General features: G+C 46.7%; 1 long non-coding RNA gene across 1 annotated transcript in view; it reads left to right on the plus strand.

Annotated features, from left to right (window-relative positions):
* The window catches only part of LOC136791989 (uncharacterized), a 119566-nt gene extending 103289 nt beyond the window's left edge, over nucleotides 1-16277 (plus strand). The window contains exons 3-4 of the long non-coding RNA XR_010835000.1: nucleotides 12213-12314; nucleotides 12411-16277. This is a non-coding gene — a long non-coding RNA (uncharacterized lncRNA). The remainder of the gene's footprint in view (nucleotides 1-12212; nucleotides 12315-12410) is intronic.
* Nucleotides 16278-22606: the final 6329 nt, after the last annotated feature.

Below are 22606 nucleotides of genomic sequence, written 5' to 3' on the forward strand. Positions count from 1 at the left end.
TCCAAGAGGCCTGTACTCTTTCTCTTCCAGGAGTTTTATTGAGATTTTATTTGTGGCCAAATAATTGGTCAGATTTTTTAACTGTTCCATGAAAATTTAAACATATGCTGTCTGTTAGTTGGGAACTGAGTTTAAATTTGAAATTCCTCTAGCTTGATGATTGTGTATTCAAGTCATCTGTATCCTTACCTATTTTTTTGTCTACCTGATCCGTCACTTTCTGAGAAGGACGTGCTGAAGTTTCCCACCATGATCATGGATTTAATAGTTTCTGCTTGCATTTCTAACCCTTGTTACATAATTCCATGCTGTGGTGTTCAGTGAGAAAGCTTTGTGACTATTATCTTCTGGATTGTATCTTTAATCCATGTAAAATAGTCCCCTTGCTTTTGACCTTGAATTCTATTTTTATCTAATATTAAGACTGAATTTTTTGGCTTTCTTTTTGATAACATGTATTAGGTTTATCTCCAGTCATTCTGTTTTGTGCCATTGTAACTCTTTTGTAAATAACATAAAGCTCAGTTCTAAGTATTTCCCATCACAAAGTCTGTCTTTTAATAGGAATATTAAACTATTTGTATTTATTATAAATATTGGTATGTTTGAACTTATCCCTGTCATTTATTTTCATTTTCTACTTAACATGCCTCCCTTTTCTTTATTGTTGCACTCATAATTTTTTCTTTTATTTTTTCCTTTGGTGTTTTGGAATTTCTACATCCTATTCTTCTTTAGTTGTTTAAAGCAGAGCATCAAACTCTCATTACTTATAGGAAAATGTAATTTAAATCAGAATTTGTAACCTACCCTTCCCACGAGACAAAATCTTGAGCAAATTTTTACCTGTGTTTAGCTTCCAAGGACTCTTTCTTGCTCTCAATGGCTCCATTTTCACAACAGCCTACTCTGGGTTTTCTCAGTGCAATATCCCTCTGAAGATAACAATTGTGTGTGTGTGTGTGTGTGTGTGTAAGTTCTATTCTCTGCATTGGAGTCCAGTTCGGGTTGTTTTCGTCTTTCTCTATTATGGAAAATATTTTCTCAAATGTCTCCTAGTCTTTAATATGCAGAAACGTGTGGATTGGTGTTGGTAACTGTCACGTGTTTCCTCAGCAATCATGTGTTTGGTTTCCACTGCAGATCCCTCTTCTGGATGGGAGGGATGGCTAAGACCCATAAGTCAGTTCATGGGGGGCGTGACAGCAGATTTCCCTTTAGGGCATTTAGGAAGAGAGCAGGCAGGCCAGCTGGGAACCCTCATGGCCCCCCCCCCAAGCCCCTGCAGGGAAGCTTTGCCCTGTGGTGAAGCAGTTTCCCATAGCTGACTTCTGTGCAGTGTCATGTTTCTCTTTTCCTCTCCTTACCCTCGACTCTGCCTGCTGAGGAGCCTCCTACTCCCTACCTGATGTTCTAGGCTCAGAATCCAGGAGGATAGCCCCTACCCTGGCCAATTCCCAGCCTTCTTTAAGAGCTACGTTCACAACACACTGCATCCAGCCTTCTACACAGTGGGGGAAGGGGCTGGAAATGTTGGCCCAGGTTATTTAGAGCCTATCTTGTAACTCATTTCCCTCCTAAGTGCCCCCGTGGTCCACCCTCTCCCTAAATTTGGAGGGGTTCAACACAGCCTTGAGAAGACTCCACCAAGCCTGCTGCTGTGCTGGGCTTGTTTGGGGTAGCAGTCTTCCCTACTCCAGTTTTTCTATCAACCTGTCCCACCTACCAATATGTCTACGTCACTGATGGTGCCCTTTCGGAGCTACTAAGGATTTATTTTCCTTCTTGCTGAGGGGAAGAAAACATATGTGCTCGGTCTGCCATCTTGAACCAGAAATCTAAAAGAGGGTTTAGGATGCCACAAACAGGTAGCTTGTTTTTTTCTTTAATGGCTTGTTGTTGTTTTTTAATTTTATTGAAGTATAGTTGATTTACAGTGCTGTGTTAATTTCTGTTGTACAGCAAAGTGACTCAGTTTTATATATATATATACATGCATACACACACACACATATATATACTTTTTTATATTCTTTCCATTATGGTTTATCACAGGATTGAATATAGTCCCCTGTGCTCTACAGGAGGACCTTGTTGTTTATCCATTTTATATACAGTAGTTTGTATCTGCTGATCCCAAACTCCCAATCCATCCCTCCCCCACTCCCCCTTGGCAACCACAAGTCTGTTCTCTATGTCTGCAAGTCAAACAGGTAGCTTTTTGACTGTGGAAAACAAATCACTTAAAATATCCTTTCTATAAAGAATCCCAAAATAGACATCCCTTTTCCTGTACTTAAAAGTCAAATAAGTAAAAGGCAAGAATACAGTAGTGTTTTTGTCTGCAACCAGAATGAAGGGGTGTGTACTACTGCCCGACAAGGCTGGAGTCGGGGCTGTGTTTGTATTGGCAGCATCGGTCATGTACACTAGCTGCCTCTATTAAAATGTAACTATTAGCAAATGAAATTAAATACTTCAGTTGCCTAGTAACTAATCCAATTTGAGAAAGAAGCAAAAATAGAATACATAAATTTAGAACTTTTAGGCCCTGTGCCAAGCAAAATATTCTTGCTTGTATCCTTTTGATCATCTGCCATTTGAATGGAAGAAAGGATGTTTTAGTGTAAGATCATGCAACATTTGTGTTGACCTTGCTTGCTGAAAGTGAATATCCCTTGATGACTAGACATAAATGAGAGGTAGGGTGGCTTCCCAAAGACATCCAGCCCCACTAGCTCCGGAAATTGTCAGGTAGGGGCCGGAGCAGGAAGACACTTTGAGTGACTACTAGGAATTTTTTTTTTTTGACTTAAATCACATAATGCCCTTCCTTTTTAATTAAGCCACATGATACTAAGGGGAAAAATGTATAAACCATCTGTTTTATCTATTTCCATATAAAAGGAAAATATATTTCCTCCCAAAGCAGCTTTTCAACAAGATGGAAAATTAAGAAACAGTTTAAGATTGTGTAGTACATGAAGTAATTACTGGGGTTTTATAATATTGGAGTTTAAAGAAATACCGTGATAAATAAATTGACATTCAGTGTGATGTCAGTTACTTCAGGTATGACTTTTTTCCACCTCCTTGAAAAAATTGAGAAAAACACCCCACAGATGCCTGTATTTACAGATGACATATTTCCAAAGAGAAAGTAAAAAAGAAAATGAAAAATTATTCCCTCCAAAATAAAATAATTTAAAACTTAAGAAAGAGTTGTAAGAATAGTAGAATGAATTCTATATACTCTGGACCCAGATTAGTAATTGCTTTATCCCTTTTTCCCTCCCTCTCTCTTACACACACACACACACACACACACACACACACACACACATTTATATATGCACACACATACACGTACTTATATACACAGACATTTTTCTCCTAAACGATTTGACAGTTAGTTTATCTTTAAATATTTCAGCTTGTATTTCCTGACAACATAATCAAATACAATATCCAATTCAGGAGATTTAACATCGATATAATAGTATTGTATTGATGCTGCTGTATTAATACTGTGTTGATTGCATTGATGGAGTATCACAATCCATATTCAGATTTTGCCATCTGTCTCAATAATATCCTTGAAAGCAATTTCTTTTTCAGTGCATCCAGGATCCAGTCTAGTAGTGCCCAGTGCATTTGGGTGTCATGTCTCTTTGATCTTATGTAATCGGAAACAGCTCCTCAGCCTTTCTTGTCTTTTGTCACATTTGACACATTGAGAGAACAGAGAATGTCCCTCATTTGGGGTTTTTCTGATGTTTCTTCATGATTAGATGAGGACATGTTTTTCCATCATTAATTGTAATACTCTTTTAAATAGTCTAAATTCGTAAGAGGATCATGCAGTGGAAGATGATTAGCAAAACTCAGAGCACTGTCACCCCAGATTGTGGCTGGGTCGACCGTGGCTTGTGGTTGGGCGTGGCTGGCAGCCCTGCCATGTGCCTAGGGCTCTGACCTCAGCCCTCTGGTGTGTCCCCACTCAGCACACAGTAGGCATTTCCTAACAAAGTATCCAGGCACTCATTCCAAAATAGGAAAGAAACCATTTCATCCCTCCCCTTTCTAAGTGTTTTAGAGATGTAAAAGCTCATGAAAGAAAAGGCCAAATACATTAATTACCCAAGGTATTTCAGCTATGTAAATGTTCTTCTATTACTAGTAGTTATTAGCAAGTTAAGTTTTTAAACTGATACCAACTTTAGCTGCTTAACTATAGAAAAGTTGGCTGATATATGGAAGGGCTGGGAATCACAAGCAGACATCACTGCCAAGGTGAAGAAACCAGTGAATAAGACTTACAAGGGATGTTCACATTCAGGCCAGTGAATTAAATCTATAGCCTACTTGTCTGCAAGTCAAAACTTATGCCACACCCAGGTTTTGAATGATGGGTTAGGTTAAGAGAAATTTTTGTGGGAAATACATGACATGCATGTGAGAGTTTATGTTTACCCGTGGTTGGATCTGGAAGAAGAAATAGGCAAAGGTCTGTTTCTTGTCCTTGAAACTGAAGAGGTTCATGTCTGCGTCCTCCAGGGCCTTCACTGGAGTGGGCCAGTTTCACCCACACCCAAAGGCACACGCACACTCTAAATCCTGGATGGCATCACACGGTTCTTCTGGGCTTTGCTATGTGACTTTGCTTGGTGCTCACCTGCATTGTTTTCTACAACTCATTCCCTTCCTGTTTTTCTGCACTTATTTCCAGTCTTAAAAATGCAGACTAGGGCTTCCCTGGTGGCGCAGTGGTTGAGAGTCCGCCTGCCGATGCAGGGGACATGGGTTCGTGCCCCGGTCCGGGAGGATCCCACGTGCCGCGGAGCAGCTGGGCCCGTGAGCCATGGCCGCTGAGCCTGCGCGTCCGGAGCCTGTGCTCCGCAATGGGAGAGGCCACAACAGTGAGAGGCCCGCGTACCGCAAAAAAAAAAAAAAAAAAAAAATGCAGACTGGAAGTATCACAGCAATTGTCCCTAGGCTGTGATACCTGCATCTTGAGGTTTTTAACCATGATAACTTGGTGCCTCTTCTTGATTTATAGCTCTTAGCTTAATTAATTCAGAGCTTAGGTTCTCCCCTGCTCTCCTTCAGCTGCCATGAGACTCTCCTGAACTGCTTCCTCAGCCCTGCTCTGTGCAAAACCAGGGGGATTGCAAAGATCAAAGGGAGCGTGGTCAGCTCTGTGCAGCTTCTCATTCATTCATTCAACAAGCACGCTTTGAGCATCTACTCTACGCCAGGCACTGCTCTTGGAGCTGGAGATACAGAGGTGACAGGTCTGACCAGACTCCCACCCTCACGGAGCTTATGCGCCAGTGGAGAGTCACGTGATGTACTAGTAAGTAAAGCCAGGAAGACACAGTTCCAGATGGCAGCAAGCATCGTGATGAGAATCAAACAGGCCAGCATGAAAAAGGCAGTGGGAAATGGTGAGGGCGATCACCCAGCTTCCCCAGTCGCCATCTCAGTTGGATGCCCTCATCTTACAGGCAGGGCTCAAGGAACTGGACAAGACTCCATTTGACAATCTGCGGAATTACCTTCCTGAAGAAAAAGACTTGCCGTTTGTTCCAGGGGAAGCTACTAGAGCATTATTATGTGTTTAATGTACTTTTTATATGACAAAGAATCAAAGCTATGGACAACAAATTTAGTAGAATAAGCGCTGTCTTGCTTATGCTTTCTAGACACGATGTGACTGTACCACGTGGTTAATTCCAGTGATTCTCTGTGACTCTTAGCAAGTAATTACCATTCCATTCACATCTGCCCTTAAAAACGGGCCATATGCAAGTCTCTCTTATAGTATTTATCTTGCAAATCCAAAGGTAACAGACTGAAAGGATGACTTAAAGCAGGGTGGTGGGTGTTATTCTTCTCAGATCTTTTCCAAAGGTCACATGTTTGAGCTGCAAAGGTATGAATTTTTCAAGTGCATCATAGTAACCTGGATGGGGCGTGAGAGGAAAGAAGAGCTGGATCTGTTTAGGGCGTGACTGGTACCAAGCCTCCAAGCCCTCATAGCAAAATGGATTCTTCTCTTGGGGTGTCAGCCTGAGATAGTCGCGTTAGGAATTCAGTGATGAGCAGCTTTATCTTCTCTATGATGGAAAAGCACACACACACCCTGCAAAAAACGTATATGCTTTCACCAAAACTTGACCCAAGATGCTCACTTGGGGGCGAGGGTAGCAAGGCAGGTCTGATGCCTGCGGTGGGTTATGACCATGGCATCCAGGCCACAGGCTTTCACCCAGGTGGGCGGCTTCTCCATCACTCAGAAGTGGTTTCCCCGAGTGCCACTCCTGCCCCCTGCCCCCCGCACACACCTTGGGATTCCTGTGGTCTTCACTCTATCACGAGAACCGCGCGGGCAGCCCTGGCCAGACCCACCCAGGGCTCCCAGTTTGAGGGGATGGGGGAGCTCCCTCCAGGGGAGCACTGGCTGAGGCCTTGATGCCTGTACCTTCCCTGGGGGAGAACACGAAGCACCTCTCTCCTCTCCTTTCCTCTGCTCTGATCGCCTGATTCCCCAAATCCTGGAAACGGCAAAAGCCCGATGGAAGGGCTGAAATGAACACCTCTTATGTATTTCCAGCCAAGGTGGAGGACAACAGAGGCCTCCCCGGAGAGACCATGGGCCGCACAACCCTCACCAAAGTCAACAAAGCAAGGCCAAAATGTCAAACTTCGTGCCTGGGGGAGCTTGTGACACTTCAGAGCTTGGAAATACAAAGTTCTTCCAAAAGCAGAACTCCGGAATGGCCCAGGGCACAGATTTTATCACAGTAAAACACATAGACAGGATTTCTCCACCGCACCCACGCTCTGGCAGCACCAGTTGGCACCATCAGTTGGTTCCTGAGCAAAGAAGCCATAACATGGGCAAAGCCCAGGTGTCCCTGCGGTCCCCTGCTGACCTATAATAGCCCCCCACCCTCTGTGCCATAGGTCTGCCATCATTTCTCTTCGTCCTGGGTCCCTGGGTCTGAACTTGGCCAGCTACAGCAATAGAAAATGTGGACCACTCACCTTGTGCCTTACCCCAAGAGCAGCCTCCTAATCTATCTAGAAAGAGACAGAAAAAAGAAGGAAAAATAAACAGGCTTCCACACCTGAGAGACTTTAATTACTTTTATTTGTCAATACCGTGCGAAATTACCATGAACGATAAAAGCGGAAACTTGAGGATCCCCAGAAGATGCACTAGCGTGGCAAGCACTGTACGTACACTATTGCATTCGGCAACCGTCAGATGAAGTAGGGGGAATCAGGGTCCCTTGGTAATTATGCGCATCCATTAGCATGGCAACCATTCTTTGTCAGAGGCGTTTGGTGACAGTCTTTCTCCGGAGAAGCACACAGCCTTGTGGTCTGCAGCTACGTGGCCACAGAGTAGCACGCCAAGGGAGATGCCACCGATAACACCATATTAAAGGCAGAGTTTGTTGGGTTTTTGGTGGTGTTGTTTTTAATCTCAGATGCTGGTTGCAGAGGCACAGAATGTTGATTACAGATTTACAGGCACTGCTAACAAAAGCTGCACTCGCAAAGGAAAATTCAATGTTAAGGTTTCGTGGATGATGATGGCAGGGTAGGGGCAGGTAAGCTATAGAAGGTAGGGAAGGATGGGGGAAGTGTCGTTGACGTTCCTTTAGCAAAGGAAGATGGGGGCACGCCATACACATAGCTTCATTCCCAAGCCGGCAATTCTTACACTTAATATGTTTTGTCAGGCAAGTCTTCAATACAGATTAAAATGAAATGCCAAGTAATTTCCACCTCTCGGCCGCTCACGTCTGCGAACAATGGAGAGTGTTTTGATGAATGTCAGTTAATGGCACTTGCATGCTTGTAGATTTAGTCCCAGCAGCAAGGACTAGGGATGGGGGGAAGGGTGGGAGGCTCTGTGTGTGGAGAGGAGGGCTGGGGAAGAGTGTTCGGTAATCCCTTCCCGACGGATTCGGTTCACGACAACCCAAATTGAAAGTAAACCCAAAACAAAATCAGGCTGCCACGTGGAGATGACCTGTTGTCGTTAATTAGGCTCAAAGCAGCCTCCACCTGGAAGAGGGTTTCTTTGCATGTAGGTTGCATTGTTGAGTGGATGCAATTTCCGTGGAAGGAAAGTGAGCAGCTGCATTGCTGCGTCTAAGGCTGCGGTTCAGCTGGGATGTTGAAACCAAGTCTCAGTCGCAGTACTTTTAGTCTGTCCCCTTCCCGCTGGGTTCCATCCTGACAGAAACCAGACAGTGCTAACCCACAGGCCGAGCTGTGATTTCTCATTTCACCGTACATCTCTGCCTTTGCAACTTTGCATTGTAAACTCCCAGTGTGGGATGTATCAGAAGAGCAGGATAAAGACGGAAGCGCCAGCAGAATTCTGCCCCCCAAGGATTTAAATCCTCACCTTCCTCATGACTGGCATATGCCGTGTCCTTAGTTCTCATCCTGTTCTTCAGCTTGATTGGGAGAATTTAGTTTCTGCTAATTCTCTTATTGTTTGGCATAGGAGCTGTAACTGGAAGTTGCTGACTAATTTTACGGTTGTGTAGGTAACAATTAACACTCTGTCCAGCAATCATCGTGAAGGAAGCCTCCGTGTTCAAAGTCTAGTAGATTAAATTGGTTTTTCCTTCAAGTACCAAGGACCAGGCTGTTAACTTGACTTCCGTGCTTACCTGTCTTTCGTTTGTTTGTTTGAATCACTGGTTACTAAATGGTTTTGTGTCCAAGCCAGTTTTTTTAAGACATTGAATCAGAAGGAAACTCTTGCAGGAATGCTTAGGACATGTGCGAAAATTCTCTTCCTGTGACCAGAGTGAGAGTCCCAAGGGCAAAGAGAATAAAAGCTGAGGTGTGTTGGGCTCAACTGTTCTCACTGTTAGTTAATAGCATTCGTACCCTATACTTACCTAGTTTGATCTCTACAACAGCCCTCTGAAGGGGTTACCATCCTCATTATATGATGAAGAGACTGAACTCTCTCATGGTTTTCCCAAGACACCACACAGCGAAGAATCAAACGTATGGGTCTGTCTGACCCAAAGTCCCAGCTCTCTCACCAAAGCCTTATCTTTGAGAAATTTTCCAACTATTTGGAACTATTTCCAACAACTGTCAAATAATTTAGAATGGAAGTTACTTGCTAAAAGATGATTGGGGAAAGAAGTAGTTCTCATTACACTTATACACTGGTGTTGAATTGTTCTAAAATTTTTTAACTTAGTATCCTTTTGGTAATTAGTCTGAAAGCATCTAACATGGCGGAGCCCGAATCTGAGTCTGTTCGACAGAGGATTGCTTTGCATGTAGAAGTTCATGCACTTCCTCGTGTACATTTCAGAAGCAGCATGAGTTTTTCAACTCTTAGATAATCTGAAAGATCCATGTTGCTGCCAATTCTAGGCTTTTCAAAGCTAACATTTAAGGAGGTGCTTCTCAAGTAGGAGTAAAATTGGAATGGCTTGAGTTGGTCTCCCTTCTGCATCCAGGGAATTTGGAAAAGCAGTAGAGAGTAGGCAACCTGCCAGTCTGTAAGAAGAGGCAGAGCAACACTTCCTGCCAGTGTCTGGGGGCTGGAGGACCATGGCCAGAGCACAAGTCATGTCCCCCCAGACTGACCCAGAAGCCCACTCTCTCTTCTCACCTCACCTCACTCCCCTCCACCATCCAGCTTTGTTGTCTTGTCATCTAGGGAGGAGAGAACCAACCTCCCTACCTTGTCATCACTACCATTGGGAGCACATATGGATGTCGGGGAAGCACGTGGGTGAGACCCAGTCTCCATTTCCTGATCCATAAGAGGGGGCGATACCTCCCTCTCTGGGTTACTGGGAGGCTTGGACAGGAAATGTGTGGAGCCACCCGGGCCACCCGGCACAGTCAGGCTTGGTGAAAAGTGGTTACGGCCACCGAAGCATTTCCAGAAGCCCCCAGCTGGTCCAGAACATTGCTACCTTCCTCAGCAGACCTGAGCTCACAGTTTGTCTTTGATAACAATTCCAGGTCTTCGGCATCTGGAGGGAGTACCAAGGTGGGAGTTTTACAGTAAATATTGAAACCCCGCCTGCAAAGACGATATGAGAGGCAGTTCCGCAAAGCAGCCTTGTCTAGCCAGAGAGCTTCTGGGCATTTCCTAAGACTCAGTCTTCTGGGACTTCTTCCTGATCAAAAGGATTCTTCCATTTCAAAATCTCTGGCAAAAAACACTGAAATCGAGTTGAGCATCTCTGTCAGCAAATTCCGCTTCCCAGAGAACTGTCTCTATAGGCAGAAACACAGGTGGTAAGTGGAGAAGCAGAAAGATTTGGGGCCCAGGAGTCCTGCCTCAGCCTAGACCTTCAGGGGGTGGACAGGGTAGCGCCTGGTACCCAGAACACAGCCGCCAGAGCACAGGCGTGGGGAGAGGCCAGAAGGGGCGTTCCTCCAAAAGAACCGCAAGATTTTGCTAATTTGGAAAACCTGAAGAACACAGGTAGGAATGGATTCTAAGGAAATTAGATTAAGGAGGATGAAATAGAGAGATTCTGGATGGAATGTGTTCGCTCAAGCAGCTGGAAGTGGCTCTAAGAGGTTGCTTTGTTGGTTGGCTGAAAGTTGGCCTCAATGGTTCTACATTCAGTGAGGCTCTAGAATGTCCCTGGCACAGCACAGAAGGAAGGCATCAAAGGCTTAGCGAGGTTGGCAGGTTGGAGTGCATTTATCATATGTGCCCTGCATTCCCACTTCCTCACCTTGTCCCCCAAACAGGCTCAGAGGACACCCCCTGCTCAGGCCCTGTGAAACATGTTACTGAGAGGGCACCAGCCACCCCTACTCCAAGGAGCTCTGGGGAGGCTGAACTCTGTAGGCTGGGCATGCCAGGGGGGTGCAGCCATTGAGATGTTTCAGTAGGGATGACGGGGTCACTGCATGGCAGAAGACGCGGACAGGGATGTTACTGAACCAAAGCTTGGGTCCACTCACGTGCATGAGGTTTGCTGAAAGAAAGTGCAGCGTTTCTTGTAAGGCTCCAGACAAGGAGTCTGGGACAGTTAATGCTCAAGAAGCCCAAACTCCCCGATGGGTTTCAGCAGAGCCTTTTTAAAGGCCAGGCAAGGGAGGGGAGTCCCAGGATATGTGATCAGCTCATGCACAAGTCTCTGATTGGTTGATGGTGAGGTGAAGTAAAAAGGCAGTAAGTTGTTGCACATATTTCCTGGTTTCTGCCAGACTCCAGAGGGGGTGTGTTAACTTCTTCCATTTGATGCGGGTTTCTGCATCTGCAAAACAACTCAGGAAACGTGTAGCAGATACTGTTACCTAAAAAGAAGCTACAGCAGAGGATATAGGGGCGGGGTCTGTCCCAAGAAGGCCCTATAGGGTTCTGCTCACTTATAGGCACAAGGTGGCACCGTGACCTAATGGACATCAAAACGTTTTCTCGGGTTTCCCTGGTGGCGCAGTGGTTGAGAATCCACCTGCCGATGCAGGGGACGCGAGTTCGTGCCCCGGTCCGGGAAGATCCCACATGCCGCGCAGCGGCTGGGCCCGTGAGCAATGGCCGCTGAGCCTGTGCTCCGCAAGGGGAGAGGCCACAACAGTGAGAGGCCCGTGTACCGCAAAACAAAACAAAACAAAAAAAAAACACGTTTTCTCAATATTGCTGATGAGCTCGCCTACCAACATTATTTGTATGATGTTTCCTTACTCCACTATTTTTCTTTGCTTTTACTGTAAATAGCTAAACACTGTGTAGCCTGTCTTGGCTATAGATCAACTGGATGCCTCTACTTTGATCCTTTTTTCTCTCTCTTCCTAATCTTTGATATTGGAGAAGAACACTTCCAAAACCATAACGGGTCTATCCACATGTCATCTTTTGCATGATGAACTTTGAGCGCAGAGGCATTATTTAGAAGGAGTGTGCCAAGTGTACAGCACTCCCTCAGGGCTCCCTGAGCAGAGCTGGCTATAGGGACTGCCCACTGCAGTATTTGGGCCTATTTCTGTAGGGTTAGGGGCACCAACTGGTGAGCTGCCGATGCTGTTCACGATGACGGCTGTGTGTATTTGTTAAGCCCAATGATTCTCTCTTTTACTCCCTCTAGTGGCCAAGGAGGATGATTGCCCTTGTCACCATTTTACAGATGAGGAAACTGTCGGCTAATCATTGGAAGTCTGTCTCACTGACCTTTACCCTTCCACCCCAGGTACCCAGGGGGTCTCTGGGCGAGTTCCCTTGGGCCTCCAGCCACACTGCCCTCTATTTGACGAGTACAAGGTGGTCAGACACTCAGAACCAGCCACAAAAGGTGGGCAGTGTTTCATAGCTAAATGTTCTTGGGAGAGGATGCCGGGGAGCATTTTGCAAATGGCAAAGCCTTACTTGGACATATTGCCTTGCTCAGATATGATAACCCAGTTTCCTGTTCTACGTGATGCAGCTGAAGCTTGGGGTAAATGAGTAAGTGGCCGGGGTCACGTGAGGGTAAGTGATGGCAATTCTTGCCTTCTGACTCCAGGGCTCCCCCTGAAGAAGCAAGTCATGATCTCATATCCTCCCATAAGCTCACCATCAACCCATTAACTGGGGATTCAAACTGAAAAAGGCAGTAGAAGTGATATTGGGAAACGTCTGTCAGCACTCTGGGTATCACTGTGATGAGCCTTCCCTCCAAGTCCTTCTGGAGGGCAGCCCTCTGTCCCGAACTTCCCGCTGACTCAGTCTGAATAAATGCTGTGGCCCAGACTAGCCGCTTCATTTTTTAATCTCCTCTTCACTTTGCTAGTCTGAACTCATCATAGGAGTAAAGAAAATAAGAAACATTAACTATGAAAGGAAAGTTGCTTCAAAGAAAAGTTAAAGACATTTACAAAATGTGTATGGCCCCCACCAACCTGTGATTTTCATAAAGGTTGATAGGCTGCCCCCCCCAAAAAAAAGTTTGCTTTAGGCCCCATTGCCTCAGCTTTCCCCGTCTGCAAAATGGGCATAAACCGTGGTCCATTCCCCTTCTCCCATTTTAGTACCTGTTGAAGACAAGGGTAACAGAGGTCAGGTGTATCTTCAGCTGAAAAGACAAGCTTTGCAAAGGGTCTTCTCATTTCCCCCATTCTCTTCTGCTTCCTTTGAAAGCCACCCACCTACCCCCCCCACCCCCCCGCCCCCTCCTTCTCCAGAGCCTCCAGGTCTACAGCTATTGCCTCTGGGAGTAAGAGGACAAAGGAATGGCATCAGCTAGGTTGCAGGCTTGGTACTTTGTCTAAAGAGTATTGCATCATCGTCCTGCCTGATTTTTTTTCCTTAATAATGTGGAATAGGGGTGAGGGGAGGTGGGGTGGATGAGAGCTCCTGGGCCCTAAAATGGGAAACTCTTCGTCCTTTGCTCCCTATGATAAAAGATCCATGTAAGCACGTCACTAGAAGCATTGCGTCAAACAAGAGCTAAGAGGCACTTAAGGGTGCTGTGATAATGTTAGCTGTGCCCTGTCACTTTGTCTTTAAAAATACGCAAGTGCAGAAGAGAATCCGGCAGTGAGTTCCCAGGCTGGCAGGATTCCCCACCTTTATGCACACCCACGTCCACCCGCAGTTGTTCAGCCCAGAGTTAAGACAGCGGGTCAATGATAAAGGTGGATCTTCTTTGGGCCACAATAGTCCCTTATGAAATTCAGCTGAGCCCTAAGTTTGCCTTTGCTGAGTCTGAAGTTAGAGTATCTATGAGGGTGACCATTTTCTGGAAATTTTTTGCAGACTGAAGGAGGCTGGACGTCCTGTTTGGTACCCAGAATAAGGACAGAGAGGCTCAACAGTGCCTACAGGTCAGTAGGGTTTTTTCTGGGCCTCAAGATCGGGGTTCTGAGTTGGCTGTAGCCGTGGCCACGGGCAAGGCACATGATGTCTGACCTTGAGGTTCAAGGGTGTTGTTATTCCCACTTTAGCAAGAAGGAAACTGAGGCACAGAGTAAAGCCAGAGAATGTGGACAGTATTACCAGACTGTTTCAATGCAGCAAGGTCAGGTGGCGGCAACAGCCCTGAAGGTGAGGCTGCATCTTTACATCCATGCTGATCTCTACCCTCCCAAGGCATCCACATCCTTAGGGGGAAGGCGTCCTTGATCTTTTCTGTGTTGTGGACCCCTTCTCACCATACTGTCTTTAAATGCTTAAAATACCTATGGTTTCAATACCTTTACTTTGAGCAAAGTCTCAGGAATATTTGTCTAAGTAATCCTCATTTAATTTCACCAATAAACAATTACACAAAGAAGTTTTTTAAATAGTATTTCCAAGGAAGCTGCATGGACCCCACCCCACCCTTGAATTCTACCCTCTGCCTTGGTCCACACCACCTTCCTGCTCCTCTGTATAACCCCCTACTGTTCCTCATTATCTTTTCCTGAGTATTTTCTGGTGTCCTAGAGGTAACTCGGTTCTGTTCAGAAGCAGAACCTCCCTTTGCTACTGTGTTAAACCACATTTCATTCATAGGGCTCCTTAGGACATTAGTTGCTGCATTTTTTTTTTATTGGAGTAGAGTTGATTTACAATGTTGTGTTAGTTTCAGGTGTACAGCAAAGTGAATCAGTTATACACACACACACACACACACACACACATATATATCCATTCTTTGTCAGATTCTTTTCCCATATAGGTTATTACAGAATATTGAGTAGAGTTCCCTGTGCTATAGAGTAGGTCCTTGTTGATTATCTATTTTATATATAGTCGTGTATATATGTTAATCCCAACCTCCTAATTTATCACTTCCCCCCATGTTTCCCCTTTGGTAACCACACGTTTGATTTGAAGACCTGTGAGTCTGCCTCTGTTTTGTAAAAAAGTTCATTTGTATCATTTTTTTTATTAGATTCCACCTATAGGTGATATCATATGGTATTTGTTTTTCTCTTTCTGACTTAGTTCACTGAGTATGATCATCTCTAGGTCCATTCATGTTGCTGCAAATGGCATTATTTTGTTCTTTTTTATGGAGAGAGGAGAATGCAGACCTGTGGTGGCAGAGACCTTAGAACCTTGCAGGGGGAACGTCCCCGGAGCTCCACGGCCAGGAAGTGCAGGAGGAAACAGGACTTTCAAAACAGTAAAAGTAGGTCTGCTGAGAATCAGAGCTGCCCAGTCAGGCCTCTGAGGTCTCAATGCCAGTTTAAGGTTTTCAAACAACAACTTCTTTTCTTCCCTGAGAAAAACCGCTTGGGCAAGCTTCCCCAGTGTGCATTTTTGTCTGACAAGAAAGCATTTTGTCCTCTGTCAATGGAAATGCCAAGAACAAAGCAAGAGGGGCGTTGCCAGGAGGCAGTCGAGCAGCTCCCCTGACCCAGGCGCTGGAGGCCCGGGCCCCCGGGTCTCAGATGCGCCCAGAAGGACTCTCCCTGGCGCCTGGGCAGGCGGCAGGACAGGAAACGTCAGTGACCGCATGGACGCCTCGGCTCTGGTCAGTGGGTGAGGGGGCTTTGGGAGAAAATGGAGACAGGTCTGTCTTGCTCATTTATTAATAGGCGTTTGTCACACACCAGGTTAGGAAATAATCCTCCCATTGTCAACGGGGCTTAATCCTGCTCTTGTCAATATGTCTTCCGGGGTCTTGCAGGGAAGGGGAAGGTGCTTTCTCAAAAGAAATCCTTTTCGGAGATAAATGCAGATGTGCCTCTCTTGATACAGTGGGCCCGTCCATGCAAGGAAGTATGTGTGTCTCCCACGTGATATTCAAGGCATCAAGGAAACGTGCTTTGTAACGGAGTCCTCGATCTCTTGAAGAAGTCACCCCTTAGGTGGTTTCTGTATAAATAGAGAATTCCACCTACTGGGTTTCTTTAAAACAAGGGGGGTTTTTTCTGCATTTTGCTTGGTTCCTAAAATAGTAACAAACAGCATTATTCAGGGAAGGTCAAGAAGCTGACAACCCTTTTGGAAGCTTTTAGTGCCGCAAGCCTTAGCCTCCTCTGATGAATGCCTTTCGGATTGTCACCTATCATCATCCCTCACCCCCCCCCACACACACACACACCCTCACGAGAAACCTAGAAACTGAGATGACCACAATGTTTTTAAAAATTCAGGGCTTCCCTGGTGGCGCAGTGGTTGAGAGTCCGCCTGCCGATGCAGGGGACACGGGTTCGTGCCCCGGTCTGGGAGGATCCCACATGCCGCGGAGCAGCTGGGCCCGTGAGCCGTGGCCGCTGAGCCTGCGCGTCCGGAGCCTGTGCTCCGCAACGGGAGAGGCCACAACAGTGAGAGGCCCGCCTAGCACAAAAAAAAAAAATTCAATACCGCTCAAGCGTTTTCAAATTCAGCGGAAGAATTAGAAAAGCAGAGTCCAGAGAGCAAAGTCAAAAGCAGGTCTCTTGTCAGTTGTATGAAATTGTCATGGTGAAATCCTTTTGAGTAAAGAAACCCAAGTACTTTCTATTCCTCCGACAGGATGTGAGTGCTGAGTGCAGCCCTGGAACCACCAAAGAGGCAGGAATTAGCCAACTTTTTTCTGTCTTTTAATTTTTTTAATTAATTGATGTTAGAGTAGAGTTGCTTTACAATAGCCAACTTTGATTTGGCTAAAAAAGAACAGGAAACACACACACACACACACACACCCCTAACTAAGGCACCAAATTCACGCAGTAGAAAAGAAGAAATCATAAACTCCCTCCATGATGCTAAACAGCATTCACGGCAAAAGCGAATTTTCTGACAGTGAATCAACCACTGAAAAAAGCTTCCTGCAGCACATGGCACAGAACAGCCTCCTCAGACGTCGGGCGTTTATTATTCTGTTGCCAGCCCTTATTTTCCTCCCACCTCTCCCCGCAGAAGACCGCACTCAGATACAGCAGTCCATCCCAAGGAGGAGCTTCGCCTCTGAGAGATTAATCAGGAGCGGGGATGTGTGATTGATCCTGCTGCCCGAAAAGCAATGGGAAGCTGAGGCTGCCTTTTAACCAGTAAGCAAAGTTCAGAGCTGTTTGCATTCTGCTGGGTAAGCAGGGGTCTCTCAAGACCCGAGCTGGATGGGCTGCGCTCGGCAGGAATTGTCACCAAGGCAGCGCACAGGTGTGCCTGGGTGGACTCACCTGAGCCACAGAGGCCAGAGGGTCAGAACCGCTCATTTTTGCAACTAGCCTGATTCCATCATGTTTTAATTAGCATGAAGTATTGCAAACCCACCCTGTTCAAGATGTTGGCAAGTGAAAACCAGATTAAGATCTATGCAGTAAGCTTAGGATATATAGGGTTTTCCTAATCGCTAGATAAATGCTAGAGGCTGGAATTTCCTAATTTTTGCAGAAAAGGAGTCGAGGGGGGGTTTTTTTGGCCATATTCCCCCCCCACAAAAAAAACCCTAATTACAGGATTTATAAAGAATAAAAATAAAAGGAAAGGGGAAATACTGCATTTGGCATAGCTGTAAATTGGAACAAATAAATGCTAAAGGGAGTTGGTAATTCAGGAGGTCCACCCTAGACTCAGATGCTCAGCAGAAGTAACGGCATCACATCAAAGATGTGTGATGTAGCCTACTGCCTGGAGAGCCAGCAGCCCTGTGCTCAGACCACAGCTCTGCAGCCACTTTCTAGCTGCAACTTTGGGTAAGTTCATTGTCATTTCCGAGCCCCTTTATTTTCATTTTCCTTTTTTTTTTTTTTTTTTTTTTGGCGGTACGTGGGCCTCTCACTATTGTGGCCTCTCCTGTTGCGGAGCACAGGCTCAGCGGCCATGGCCCACGGGCCCAGCTGCTCTGTGGCATGTGGGATCTTCCCGGACCGGGGCACGAACCCACGTCCCCTGCATCGGCAGGCAGACTCTCAACCACTGCGCCACCAGGGAAGCCCCCTCTTACTTTTTTTTAAAGTAGTTTAGTACTTACATTTCTCCATTTCCTTAAAGGGGGAAATCAGTAAGACAGTACTGTCTCACCTCAACTGGAATTCAACGAGATAATGACTGTGGAGTATCAAGCCTGATACCAAGGACATAGTAAGTTCTCAACTTACTTTATTATTAGACTTTATTAGAAGATCTAGCAGGATCTAGGAGAAGCAGGAGTGTGTTCAATGGCTGGGTTGCCAAGGAAAGCATATAATACAGCTCTTCCCAGTTGGAAAATCCTCTTCACATCCAGGGCAAAAATCCTGTCCTGACACATCCAGTGTCAAATAGGTTTAATTCTCCACCCTCGAGGTCATCACAAAAATGTCTTAAGTGCTCATGTCAGAATGTGCATTCAGCTCTGTCCAAATACCAGGGCAGCTTTAAACCTTCACGTGCACACCGTCATTTACAAACCACTCACACGTCTTAGCAGGGCTCAGACTAAAGGCTAATGCACAGACTAATGCGAAAGGGGCTATGTGGATCTGAGGACGTTTGGGGTAAGAAATGAACCAGGGAGAACTATGGTTTAACAACAGCGAGCGTGGCTTCATCTCCTGAGCTTGTGTTGGAAGCCAGACCCTATGCTACTTTCCATGCATGATCCCACGTAATTCTCACAACATCTCCATGCAAGCTGAGGGGCAACGAGGAGGCAGATGGATGGAGAATGAATAGGGGAACCTGACACCTTGTGGGAGACTCCATAACCATAATAGCCGTTCCTTATGGGGCCGTTACTGTGTTCTTAGCAGTGAGCCAAGCACCTCCCACGTGCTTATTCACTTAGTCCTCACCTGCCATGTAGAACCAAGTCCCGCCATTTCTAGTGTCAGGATTGTAAGTCTCAAAGGTTGACCACCTTGCCCAGAGTCACATAGTAACAGGCTAGGACTCGGTCCCTGGGAATCTAATCACAGATCCTGTGCTTGTCCACCTAGAACCCCTCTTCCTGCCCACCAGAGCTGCCAGGGGTAACGCAGAGACCAGTGGTAGGGGGACAGGAAAGGGCTCCTCCTAGCCAGTTTTCTGTACTAGCCGGCAAAAGAGTGGAGTTTACATCTGAAGACCCTAAAAGACAGGCCCATGTGGAATTTGACCATGCACTTCACATATGTGCTACAGTAAGTTGCAAATGACAGAGTTTTGATGAATTTCAGTCTATGCTCATATTAGCTTCCATTTACCCAGTGCCTGCTCTGCGTGTACCAGCACCTTTCTGAGTGATTAGCGTGTATTAAGTCCCTGAACCCTCAAAGCGATTGTGTGCGGCAGGTTCTGCCCCTTCTACAGATGAGGAAAGGACTTTGCCTGAGGTTGCAGAGGTAGAAGTGGTCCAGCCGGGGTTTGAACCTGGGCGAATCTGACTACAAGACCACAGACTAGAAGAGCAATACACCGTGGGGCCTGAGATGCTTCTCTTCCCTGTGGCAGGTGGATGGATACCTGGCAAAGGTGTTTGCAGGTAAGGATGCACCTCTTCTAATAATTCATGTGAATGATTCCACTGGACTCTAAAAGTGGTGGCACCAGAAATACCGGGTGATACAGATGTCCTCCGGTCATCTTCAAGGCCCAGGAAAAAGCAGTCTTGAGTGGGTTTTCCTGTTTTAACCCTTCCCATTTAGCACAGTCAGCTGACGGCTGGGTGAGGCAGCTGTAAAGAGTTGGAGGCCCACTGAGAGCCCTGACATCCTTGTCTGAAAGACACTGGCATTGGCAGCTGTCCAAGCACTGTGGCTGACTTTCAGACCATTTAATTGAAACCATATTTTTTAAAAAAGCGAAGGGGTGGGTGCCAGAGCAGGAGAAAGATCTTGGCAAAAAAAAACCTTGTGTGTGCTGTTTCCACCATCGGATTGAGCAGACAGGGCCACAAAGCTGATACAACAGGATTAGCAAAATTGCATTGTTGGCCATAGGCACGGCGTGACATGTGCTACAGCAAAGGCATTTGGCAGGATTAACCTGCCAGGGATAAAGATATAGCAGACAAGGGGCAGAATTAATGGACTGGCATGACCAAAGCAGGGAAATCTATTTGCATGCAATATTAACTGTGCTAATAAACTCTGGGCTAGGCTCGGCGGGCCCGGCAGTCCTCTCTGAACCAGGATTTTTTTTATTTTAAAGCCCACCTGGAGTCTACCAGCCAAGATGGGCTAACGCAAGAGGGCTTCCCAGGTTGCCTTTAGGCTCGTGTTTGCCAGCGTCCTAGAATAGCCCTAGAATAGTTGTGCTGTCTTACATAACCATAGCAGCATCCTGACCGTGCAGAATGATCCTAATGCCTCGGGGTTTGGGTGCCAAAGGGTCCTGCATTTAGAGGGTGACTGTCTCTGAAAAACAATGAAGAAACATTAAGTACAACACACTCTACAAAATACCTACTTGGAATGGGTGGTCTTGCCTGATTTGTGTATTCCGATTGCCTGGAAGTCAGGGCGAGACGAGGGTGAGCAAAAGCAAGACAGCCCAGGACATACATTTTCAGAAGGTGCTCATGGGTCCCGCTCCTATAAGGGCAGGTTCAGCCTCTGGGAGTGAGTGCCTCTAGCCCCTCACCCTGGTCCTGCTGAAAGTGACCGTGGAAACGATGTAAGATACACCCATTCAAAACGCACGTGCATTTAAATACACTCACACGGTCACTAATGCACAGCTGAGTGTTGAGGGCAGGGCAGGGCCAGGAGGAGGCTGGGCAGGTGAGAGGGAAGGGAACCAATAAAGATGGAGTTATCCTCCGGGTTACTGCTGTGGGCAGGTGGGGACCTCTGCCAGCCTATGTGGGGCAGGAGAGCACGTATTTTTCCACCAGCTCCCATGCATCATTGATGAGGGATGTTAACTCCTTTTTTGTTTGTTTGTTTTTTGTTTTTGCAGTATGCGGGCCTCTCACTGTTGTGGCCTCTCCCGTTGCGGAGCACAGGCTCCGGACGCGCAGGCTCAGCGGCCATGGCTCATGGGCGCAGCCGCTCCGCGGCACGTGGGATCTTCCCAGACCGGGGCACGAACCCGCGTCCCCTGAATCGGCAGGCAGACTCTCAACCGCTGCGCCACCAGGGAAGCCCCGTTAACTCCTTTTTAACCCAGCAGGTTGACCACACACCTGCTCCTATTCCTGACCCAAGGAAGCCCCACGGCCTAGGGTACCCTGTGAACAGAAACAGTGGTGCTGGATACCACCAGCAGCACCTGCCACGTGAGTGAGATTTCATATTCCTCTGAAGATGCTGGAGCCCCATCAGACTCCCACTGTGTTAAGGCTCATTAGAAGTGTCCATTTTTAACAGGGCCCTAGATTTAGAGCAGCAGTCCCCAAATCTGGTTTATCAGAATCCCTGGGGTGGGGGGAGGGTGTGGAGTCCTGGGCTTTGCTTTCAAACCTACTGAAGCAGAATCTTAGAGTGGTGAGGATGGAGCCCTGAATCCCACCTTCCCATCCTGAGCCAGCTAGCCAGGTTGGTGGGGGGGGGGGGGATGTCAGCTGCTTCAGGGAATCTGCAGCGACCCGTGGTCAGCGTGGGAGATGGCTGATGAGGAAACCCGCCCTGTTTCTATTGCATCAACTTTTCCCAGCAGTAACAGGCAGGAAAATAGTTTGTTGATTTGAGACCGCTGATGGTACAAAGCGTAGCTAATTGTCACGCCCTTCCGATCACCTTCACCAAGTGATCATTATGTGACGTTTAAAAAAATGAGTTAATTAATAGAATTAGCTGGCTTGACCTTACCAGGCAAATAGTGAGGAAGAAGGACTAACATAAACAGGCCAAAGTGTGAAATAAAGAGATAAAAGGTTTTGGTTTAAATGGGTGCAGAATTTTGGAACACCAGAAATCTTAACATTCTCTTCAAATGCCCCTGGGGTAGCTGAGGTGCTTAATGAGGCAACAGCAGGTAAAAGGGCCCTGAGGTGGGAGGAAGCCAGGTAGTTTCCAGCAGGGCCACTCTGTGGCTCAGTGATGCAAGAGCCCCCTGTGGGGGCTGGGGTCCAGCCCAAGGCCACCCACCAGGTCACATGCCCTGTTCTAGGGCTGCATCTGCCCAGGAAAAGGGGGAGCTTCTTGAGCTCACAAAAGGCTCCATCCCCAGGAAAGGCCTGATTTTTGACATCGTAGAAAGTGCCATATGGCCTAGCTCTGTGTTTCAAGATCTGAAAGAAAAACAGCGCGGCTAAGTGCACGGAAAGGGGGAGGTGCTGGTAGACAGGTAGGCAGGGCTGGACCACGGGAACCTGTGTGCTTTTGCGGGGACTTTGGATCTTATTCCGGGTGGGATGGGAACGGGGTTGGAGCAGGAGAATGACATGCTTTGAGTCATATTTTAGAAGGATCACTCGGGCTGCAGTGTGAAGAATGAATCAGAGGGACAAGTTAGACACGTAGAGCGTCGTCCAGGTGAGAGGCAGGGCGGGGCTGGTGGTGTAGGGTGGCCATGGAGATGGAGAAATGTACTTCAGTGGCAAAATATTGACCATTCTGATGACTCATAGGGGACACTAAGGACAAATCTGTTTTGTGTCTACACCTCCCCCAATTTTGCAGGACTTCCTTCACTGATTGAGAGCACAGCCAAGCTGCAGGTCCTGCTGTTACAGCTACTGTGCAGTACTGGGCTGCCAGGGGACTCCACGACGGCCTCTGTCCTTGGGATCACTGTCTCCTATGACAGACTGACGGGTGGAACAGTAATGGAAGGACACGAAAGGTA

This window comes from Kogia breviceps, chromosome 10, assembly GCF_026419965.1.
Source record: "Kogia breviceps isolate mKogBre1 chromosome 10, mKogBre1 haplotype 1, whole genome shotgun sequence".
Classification (NCBI taxonomy): Eukaryota; Metazoa; Chordata; class Mammalia; order Artiodactyla; family Physeteridae; genus Kogia; species Kogia breviceps.